Here is a 10,788-nt window from a genome sequence, read left to right as displayed (position 1 = left end):
CAGAACCTCCTCTAAATTACGGACATTTACCCTCGTACCCAGAACCTGCTAGAAACACTTCAAATATTCTGTGATTAATTAATGGGAGTCGGGCCACCAAAACTGCATTATTTTTTTCAACTCTACAACACAACATAAATCACAATTAATTAAATTCGATTAATTTTAAATTATCCATAATTAATAATTAATAGCAACAATATTTTTATAAAATTACAAAATAATCTTTAGGGTCTAAATAAATTATACCGAGTCAAAATTTTAATATTTCACGCGTCCGGAAAATACCAGGGTCTGAAAGCCGGTCCTGCCAATTTCAATTTCAATATTTCAAATTTCATTATTTTATTTTCTTAGGGTATTACAAACATTGTCCTCATAGAGATTGGATGTTATTACATCATCATAAAATACATCAATGATTTGCCCTTTATCAGGGCAGCTAGCTCTTATCGTAAGGATAAAGATGAGGGCAAACCAAAGGGTAAGACTCTAAAAGACATATTTGTCTAAGAGTACAAGACTTACTCTGGATAGCCTGAACCTGTTATAATAGCTTGGACTGAGGTGCCAGGATTCGAGATATTCAAGAGTCTGATCATCAACAGGATTGAAAAGTTAAAGCTAGAAGGTGCGTGAGAAGCTGAACCAAAAGAGGTCTGTGAGAAGATCACCAACAAGGTTGAAAAGTTAAAGCTAGAAGAATTCACCGCTCTACTCGAGAAGCTGAACCAAAAGAGTGAAAAGGGTTTAGACATAAAGTAGGAAAGAATCAATAAAGGGGATATATATATATATGTCTTGAAGAAGGCAAAAGTGCCGTCTTGGTCCCCCAGCTTCTAAAATTACATTTTAGTCCCCAAACAGGCAAATTAGCGATTCAATCCTTGGAAGACAAAAATCAATCAAATTACATCCTGAAGTGCAGTTGTTATTCCAAAATCAAATTCATCACCCGAAAGTGGGAAATCAATCAGGCATGGTCCTTTAATCAATCAGGCATATTCAATCAAGTAGGCGGAGTCCTTCAATCAAGAGGCATAGTCCTTCAATCAAGTAGGCGTAGTCCTCTAATCAAGTGGGTGTAGTTGTGGGTGGCAGGTTCAGGCGGCACACCCATGTCTATAACGACTATGGTAGGCTTTTCAACCTAATAGGAACATACTAACTAATCACAAAAACTAGCAAAGATGAGAGTCACCACCTGGGTAATTCTGCAGGACACTTTTCTAATTGAGTGGCGTTCCTCGATTCTATAAGAAAGCTTCACCGCATCTAGATATGGATCCAGAAGCCAACTCCCTATAAATGTAATAGTTGCATTTCTATGAGCATCCATTACAATATATGAGGTTCTCCTAAGTCTAGCTCATTTTATTTAATCCCAACCCTTGTTTAATTTGTTTAGCCTACTTAACTATTCAATTATGTACAGAGGTCCCCTAGTCTAGCCCAAATTACAACTTATGCATTTAATTTCCAACCCTTAAAACCTAAATGGACTATCTTTTATGTTAAGGCCCAAATGGATGATTCTCATTCTAGTATGACCCAGTTAATTAATTAAAGCATAGAAAAACCCACTAAGTCTATATGGATTTTAATTTAAGCCCATCTTACCATCCTTTAACCTAATGGACTATTTTTTCATGTTAAGGTCCAATTTTAAACCTAAAGTCTATGTGTCCAATTTTAATTCAGCATTCATATAGCAGATATTTAGCATCCATCAAAATAGTACATTATTTAAACCGTAGGAAATTAAATCTAGCTATTACAATCCTCATACAATTAATAAACTTAAGAAAAATGACTAATCTAGGTCAAAATTGGCAACAATCAGCAAAAAGGCTTAAAAATTCGTGAATTAGGGCAATTTGGGACAAACAATCGATTGATGACATCATAGAGCTGAAGCAGCATTGCATAAAGGCGAATCAGCACTGCATAGAGCTAATGGGCTCTAGGGCTTGGTAACGGGCATTTTGCATCTTTATTTCGATCCTCTCGCCCCGAAGCCAATTTCACATGCACAAGAGACAAAAAAATCGATTAAAACAAAAAAATGAAGCAAGAATCATAACAAAATAAATCAAACTAAGCCAGGAGGCATAAAAAATAATACAAACCCTAAAAAAATAACAGAAGGCAAATGAAACTTCACATGGCAGAGATTAGATTTTTAATATGCAAGCCTAGAAATTCAATATGATCACATAATCAAAAATAAATCTAACATATCACCCTAAATATTCCAATATCATATTCAAGATCTAATAGAAATATATTATCAAATTCAAAACCCAATGTGTTCATATTATCAAATTCAGAGTCCAGCATATCAGAAACATGTTGATTCACAAAAATAAACTAAATCTAATTAAGTAAATCATGTAAAGAAATTAAGAATCATCCTAATCATGTTTCTAAAAACATTATAAAGCAAAGAAACCCATATGGGATAAGAGATGTTGATGATGCTGGACTTGGGGGAATTCGCAGGTTGTTATTGTAGAGTGTTAATCTACCAGTGTTTGGGATGCTGAGGTAGTTGAGTCAAAAATTGGATGAGAGTCTAGTGTTATTTTAGGCTTGAGAAAAACTTTTGTCTTTTAAGAAGAAAACTTTCCTAATCCTTAGTTCTTTGTTTGTGACTTTTCTCTTTATTTCCTAAAACTCTCTATTTAATTAATTAACATAACTTTAATAATCAATGTGTGTAGCTAACTCTAGACCTAATAATTGATGATATATTAATAGCCTTAGGCTCTTTTTCCATTCCAAAGCTTATAAGAATTTTTATTTAACAAAAGTCTTTTGAAAATCTATTTGCAACATAATAACTAGTATTAACAGCTTCCGCCCAAAAGTAAGAAGGGAGTTTATTGATGCGCGCTATCCGCACACGGCAAAGTGCATCGATCGTATCAAGTAATACAATGATGAATAAGAGTATCGTTCCATTGCGGATCTAATTGTGAGTACTACCTTCAATCATGTACTAATATTTAGCAATCAAAATTTTGTTTTGATGTAGTAATATTTAAAAATAAAACAATCTTGAAAACAAAGATTAAAACAATTAGTAAACTTATCAAGGATAAAGCCTATTTAGGTACCCCTAATTCCTAAGAGGAGGGAGATGAATCTCTTCTTAAACCCACTCATTTACGTCATACATTAAGATTAAGGAACTATTGAACTAAAGGATCTTGTAGATTTATCTCTAGTATCCCAATCAATCCTCAATTCCTAAGATGTGATCAATTCATAAAAAGTAATCTCTAATCAATTTATAAAAACAAATTTCAATCAATACGTCGACTTATCAATTGAAATAGATAATTAAGCAGCTAAAGGGACAAAATAACTCATAGAAAAGATTAATTGCATTAACTTTAAATCAATCCATATAGAACAAATTAGGGTTCATCAAACCCCAAATAGCAAGAAAATTAGTTCCTAAATATCATAATAAAGAAATAAAGATTAGGGAAAGAAGATCTCAAACTATTCATGGAAGAGTAGAGATGAAAATCTTCAATCTTGGATAATAATGAAGGAAATGATGTTCTTCCTTAAGAAATAACCAATATGATGGAACCTCCCCTTTAAAACAAACCTAACAGTTCCTTTAAGAAGTGTCTTTTTATGTTCCATACAGGCACCACACGGCCATGTGATGTCCTTAACTCAAAATCGCTCTTAAAACAATCCTTTGGGTCACTCGGGAAGGGCACACGGGGGGGTTTCCATCTATGTCAAACTCCTAACCCCAAACAAACCTTGCCTTTCTAAAAACCCGTCTACCTATGAGCACAACTACATAACCATTCAATACTTTCTTCGCTCAAAGGTTCTAAAGAAAAAGACTGATGAGCCTTGGGAAGCTATTTTAGGTGCTAGTGTCGTTCTATCTATAGAATAAGTAAAGGTAAAAAAAGGGCAAGGTTACACATTGAGGCGGGAGAAAAGGAAGAAGAAGAAGAAGAGGTTGAGGAGACAAAGAGTGAGGAAGAAAGGACTGAGCAAGAAATGGGTATACCTTAAGGGAGGATTACCCTAAGGGTCAAAATGATGATCTTCATGACAAGACAAGCAAAGAGAATTGAGAAGTTCTATAGGCTTCTCAAGCATGTTCATGAAGACCTCATTAAAATGCAAAAGCACCATGAGATACCTCATTGCCTTCCGGATCCTTGGCGCTTATCCGATGGCTAGTCTAGTGATGAGGAGGCTAAAGAGGAACAAGAATCAAGTGGTTCAAAGGACATTTAGAAGCCATTTCTTCTCTCATCTCATTTTTCATTACACTCATGTTGATGTGCGTAAAATACACACATCTAAATGGGGTTTTTAAGATTGATTTTATGGACATTTGGATGTGAATTGGTCCCAACATTCACCCTGTGTCTGTTTGTGTGCATTAGGCCCAAAAGAAGTCAAAGAATGATAAAGGGAAGAATTGGAGCATAATTGGACGCTGAAGCTGCCGAAACAAGATAAGTATGCGCATGAGGAAGCTAAACATGGCCGTGTTGGTTTCAAGACTGGCCGTGTTCCAAACACGGGCACCAACATGGCCGTGTTGGGTGCGTCAAACATCAAAGAAAAAGAGGTTTTCAGGGAGCACGACCACAAAGAGTAACACGGGAACAAACACCAGCCCGTGTTGGGAACACGGGCATCAACACGGCCGTGTTGGCGGCGACAGGAGGAATTAATTAAAAGAAAGAAGAGAGGAAAGAAAGAGGAGAGGGGGGGAGAACGTCCCAAACCCTAATATTTCTCTCTCTAAGGGTTTTCTGAGTTGGAACCAAGGGAAAAGGAGACTTGGATCAAGGTTTCAATCGGATTCCCTTCAAAGATTGAAGATTGGGCAAGGTTCGTTCATTGGTTTTCAAATCGAGCAAGAGGAACAAGAATCAATTCAATTCGAGCAAGAGGAATTGGGGCTGTTTACTCTCATCCAAGGGTGTAATCGAGTTTTCTCTACCTTTACTCATTGTTGTAATTGAATTCTTGTGTATTTTGATAATGCATATGATTAGCTAGATTGATTAAATCCATTGGAATTTCTTTACTATGTTGGCTTAGTATTATATTATTGGATTGTTTGGATTAGTTTTGTATTCTTCTTGCCTTCAGTATTAATAAGATAATGCATTATTCATGAGACATTGTGAATTGTGTGTTTAGATTGCTTTGTGTGATTGAGAAGTCCATTTGGCAATTGGAATTTTGAATAGCAAGAACTGGTTAATAATCGCTTAGAGATAAGGATAATTAACTAGCTGGATTAAGAATTAACAAAGCTTAATATAGGCGGATTAAAGCTTAATGCTAATTTAAGAATCAATCGTTAGGAAGAGATTCCAACTTTAGGTTATTAGGTTTAGGAATTTGGTTATCTTGAGAGAGAAACCGAATTCGGTTAAGAATTCATCCACGAGTACCATAATTAGACTCGCCAATCCTTTATCTTTTGTTTGATTGCCAACTAGTTTAGGTTCCCTTTGGGTTTGCTTTCTTGTCTTAGTTATTTTAGTTATCAATTACTCCTGCATCTCCCTTAGAACTTAGCTTGTAGCTATTAGTTAGTTTAGAAATTATTCATCATTCATTTTAGGTTAATATAACAAAGAACAAAGGAGTAACTCTGGGCTTTCACTTTCCCGAGGAATATGACCTTGATACTCGCCATTAGTGCTAGACTACATCAATAGGTACACTGCCTTAGATTGTAGCTAACACAAATAGCAACCATCAAGTTTTTGGCGCCGTTGCCGAGGAATGTTTGAAAACTAGAGTGAAATTTGCTATTTGTTAATTTAGCCATTTTTTTATTTATATTTATTTCTGTTTTGTTTGTACATATTTATTTAGTTAAGTTTATGATTCAGATAGTGGATGATAAGGAGGTTCAATGCTAAACTCTTTGTATGACACGTTGGAAAATGGGATTAGGAACCAAGAGAGTGCTAAAAATTGGGATACCTATGCATCTTTAGAAGTTCAGGCTGAGTTTCAGAGCCAGATGATGGCTCAGTTTGAGAGGTAGAGGGCTATGCTTCAGGCCCTGATTTAGAAGGGAAGTAGGTTAGAGGCCTCTATGGCCAATGACATGTTTGATGATATTTTTGCTACAGACTTTGCCCCTGCCTGTCCACAGAGTCGGGTTCCAGCACAGAGCCATTTTGACATCCTTCTAGCGGATGATCCAGCTGACCCTCCCTCTCCGACTGAGCACCCTTCGACACATCAGCCTGACGAGCCTCCTATTGACGCTGCTCCTGCTGATCCACCAGCTCCTGCATATGACACTACTTCCGACCCTCAGAGAGCAGCCACTCCTCCACCACAGACCAGCCAGCGCCCTGATATACGTGCTGATGCACCTCTTTTCACTCCGAAGCTATAGTCAGGGCAGTATTAGTTCTTTTTCCTTTTTCATTTCTTATATTTTGTACACTGAGGACAGTGTGTCCTTCAAGTGTAGGGTGGTGATATTTATATACACTTGTTTTCGTTTTTTTATTGTTTTGTATATGAAATTCAGATCCTTTTCTAGTGTATATATCATATTTTATTTATCCCATCTCAGTTATTTGTTTATTCTTTATGCAATTTTTTGTAAAATTTTGAAATTTTTTCACTTTGTTTCGATGCTCTTACTGTTGACTTGCTTTTGAAATCCTGTTTATGTCCATGTGATCGGGTAAAACCGATAGTGTTGAGTTTTGCGGAAGAATGTAAGATAATTAGTTTGAGTTTTGCACTAAGTTGCTTTGGTTTATTTAATTTTATTTTGATGATTTTTCTTTGGAACCTACTCAAAAGCACACTTGTGAGAAATTGAGCCTAAATTGTAAGCATACACTTTATATGCTTGTATTTATTTCTTGTTAAGAGTGCCAATTACTGTCTTTACTTTTAGAACTTGCTCGGTAATGCTTATGAGGACCACAAGGAGAGTCTAACACTTTGGTATGATAGAGGCACTTAGCTTTTTCATTCTAGCCAAATAGCCTTCATTCGTTTATTGATTCTGTAGATAACCCCTTCTTTCACCATTTTTTTATCGTATTCCATTACCACTTAGTTTTATTCTGCTTTGGGTTCTGATTTTGCATATGAGTTATTTTTATTGGGAATTTTTGTCTTGGGAATAGTGTGGAATCTTATAGCAGCTTTCTTCAATCCAAAAGAAATTCACTCTATTATGTGAATGTTCTTCCCTTATGAAAAAAAAAGAAAAAAAGAAAGAAAAAGAAGAATAAGAGGGAAAGGTGATGAAAAGAAAGAAAGTAAGTGAGCTAAACATTTTGACTTGATTCCTATTTCCCACCTTGGACTACTGTCCATTGTTTACCCCTTGTGATCATTATGGCTTGTATGCAGGTCATGTATTTCATTGCAGAACACCATAGGTTCAACTTTTACCAAATTTACCTACCCATACCTAATCCCCATTACAACCCTTATAAAGACCTCTTGACATGGTTATTCACTCTCCATAAGTGGTAGGAGTAGGATTTAAGAGCAAGCATATAGTAAGTAAGGTAGTAGTTGATGCATTGAGCGATTAAACGCTACCCTTTAAACACTTTGAGTGATTTAGAGTGAATTTGGTGAGGAGTTGGTTCTGAATAATTTTGTTGAGACAGTATTTTGCGAATTATTGGCATCTTGGTTGTGATACTTGAATTGATTGCTTCGTTTCTTTTTGTTTGACTTACGTTTGTTAAGGATATGTGCAAGAGCTCTCTAGCTTGTCTGTCAGTTTAAGTGTTGTTCCTTAGTGGTTTATTTTCCTTATTTTACTTTTGATTGCTTGAGGACAAGCAATGAGCTAAGTGTGGGGTTATTTGATGTGCGTAAAATACACACATCTAAATGGGGTTTTTAAGATTGATTTTATGGACATTTGAATGTGAATTGGTCCCAACACTCACCCTATGCGTCTGTTTGTGTGCATTAGGTCCAAAAGAAGTCAAAGAATGATAAAGGGAAGAATTGGAGCATAATTGGACGCCAAAGCTGCTGAAACAAGCTAAGTATGCGCATGAGGAAGCTAAACAGGGCCGTGTTGGTTTCAACACTGGCCGTGTTCCCAACACGGGCACCAACACGGTCGTGTTGGGTGCGTCAAACATTAAAGAAAAAGAAGTTTTCAAGGAGCACGGCTACAGAGAGTAACACGGGAATAAACACCAGCCCGTGTTGGGAACACGGGCATCAACACGGCCATGTTGGCGGCGACAGGGGGAATTAATTAAAAGAAAGAAGAGAGGAAAGAAAGAGGAGAGCGGGGGAGAACATCCCAAACCCTAATATTTCTCTCTCTAAGGGTTTTCTGAGCTGGAATCAAGGGAAAAGGAGACTTGGATCAAGGTTTCAATCGGATTCCCTTCAAAGATTGAAGATTGGGCAAGGTTCGTTGATTGGTTTTTAAATCGAGCAAGAGGAACAAGAATCGATTCAATTCGAGCAAGAGGAATTGGGGCTATTTACTCTCATCCAATGGTGTAATCGGGTTTTCTCTACCTTTACTCATTGTTGTAATTGAATTCTTGTGTATTTTGATAATGAACATGATTAGCTAGATTGATTAAATCCATTGGGATTTCTTTACTATGTTGGCTTAGTATTATATTGTTAGATTGTTTGAATTAGTTTTGTATTCTTCTTGCTTTCAGTATTAATAAGATAATGCATAATTCATGAGACATTGTGAATTGTGTGTTTAGATTGCTTTGTGCGATTGAGAAGTCCGTTTGGCAATTGGAATTTTGAATAGCAAGAACTGGTTAATAATCGCTTAGAGATAAGGATAATTAACTAGCCGGATTAAGAATTAACAAAGCTTAGTAGAGGCAGATTAAAGCTTAATGCTAATTTAAGAATCAATCGTTAGGAAGAGATTCCAACTTTAGGTTATTTGGTTTAGGAATTCAGTTATCTCGAGAGAGAAACCGAATTCGGTTAAGAATTCATCCACGGGTACCATAATTAGACTCACCAATCCTTTATCTTTTGTTTGATTGCCAACTAGTTTAGGTTCCCTTTGGGTTTGCTTTCTTGTCTTGGTTATTTTAGTTATCAATTACTCCTGCATCTCCCTTAGAACTTAGCTTGTAGCTATTAGTTAGTTTAGAATTTATTCATCACTCATTTTAGGTTAATATAACAAAGAACAAAGGAGTAACTCTGGCTTTCACTTTCCCGAGGAATACGACCTTGATACTCGCCATTAGTGCTAGACTACATCGATAGGTACACTGCCTTAGATTGTAGCTAACACAAATAGCAACTATCACATGTTTTTCATTTCTCTTCATTATTTTTCATTTTTTCTTTTATTCTATTGTCCCAATCTATGTAATTCAACATCTTTATCAATGTGACTTCTTATTTTTTTAAGTATTGATTATAATTATTGCTTGCCTCTTTTATACTTTTTTATTTCTCTTTAATACCTTTTTATGTTTAATCTTTTTAAATTTGACAAAGAGGGAGAGATAAAGGAAAAACTTTCTTAACTTACATACATAAATTGAAGGAGAGTCACAATTTTAAATTTTCTTATCTATTTTGCTGTGTTTGCTCAATTTGTTTGTCAAAATAAAATAAAAATGAGATTGTTAGCCTAAATGCCTTGTCACAAGGCTTATTTCCTTATGCTTAAACTATTATTTCCTTGAGTTTTATTGATGTAGCATAAGTTAAGTAAAAGTACTTCAAAATCATGATCGTACCAAAAGGGCGGGACCACAAAAATCAACAATTTGATGGCAGCAGCTTCAAGTCTACAATTTCTCAAAATTATGACCGCACCATGTAGGGCGCGATAGCAAAAATTGGAAGTTTCAAGGCAAAATTTTCCCAACATGCAGAACTGGAATAAGATTCCCAAGAAAGCTAAATCTGATTTTTGATGAACCTTGACTAACTCTAAGTTTTGAAGTTGGTTTGGCCAAAATTTATTGAATAAGCCCACTTAATGCCTCATTCATTCTCTTAGCTCTAGCTCTTGTAATTGGACCTTCTTTGATGAATAATGGATCCTTTGAACTTGTAATTAGTCTTGAAGTAGAATCCGACCCTTGACTTGAAGTTGGATAATGACTTGGTTTTGACTCTTAATTCACATCATTCCCCCTATCTTTGAAAAGATTCATCCTAAAATCTTGCAAGAATATTATGAAACAAACAAACATATGATTAAAATAATTATAAACTCATTATTAACTTGTAATTCTTTCACAAAGTAGGTTAGAGGGATTTTGGAAAAAATATTGTTTTCAATGCTAATAAAATCAACATGTTTAATAGATTTAATGGCATCTATCAAGACTTCTTCACTTTTATCCAACTCAACCATTGCCTCATCATCAACTCCGACCTCTTTAATTTTAGATTCGCTCAAAGATAGCAAATTGTTGTCCTTCTTACCATCTTCAATCATCCACCCATAAGATCTATATTATCTTCAAGATAGCATATTATCTCTTTAACATCATCAATATTAGCCTCTAAAGATGGTTTGGATTTGGCTTTATCTTTTAGATGCTTAAGAAAGCTATTAGTTAACCTCTTCGATTCTTCAAAATCATGCTTGCCTAATTCAAAAATGCTTCTTACAAATTTTATCTCCATTGAAATTTTATCATCCTTAACTTGATGTAGCTATCTTACTAACCTCTTCGGCTTAGGCTTAGGAGTATAAAAATTTCATGAAGACTTTTCATAATATTTTCAATCAAACTCCTCTTAATGAAGTATCTC

The sequence above is a fragment of the Ricinus communis genome, chromosome 1, assembly GCF_019578655.1.
Source record: "Ricinus communis isolate WT05 ecotype wild-type chromosome 1, ASM1957865v1, whole genome shotgun sequence".
NCBI classification, from domain to species: domain Eukaryota; kingdom Viridiplantae; phylum Streptophyta; class Magnoliopsida; order Malpighiales; family Euphorbiaceae; genus Ricinus; species Ricinus communis.
This window is presented reverse-complemented; position numbering follows the sequence as displayed.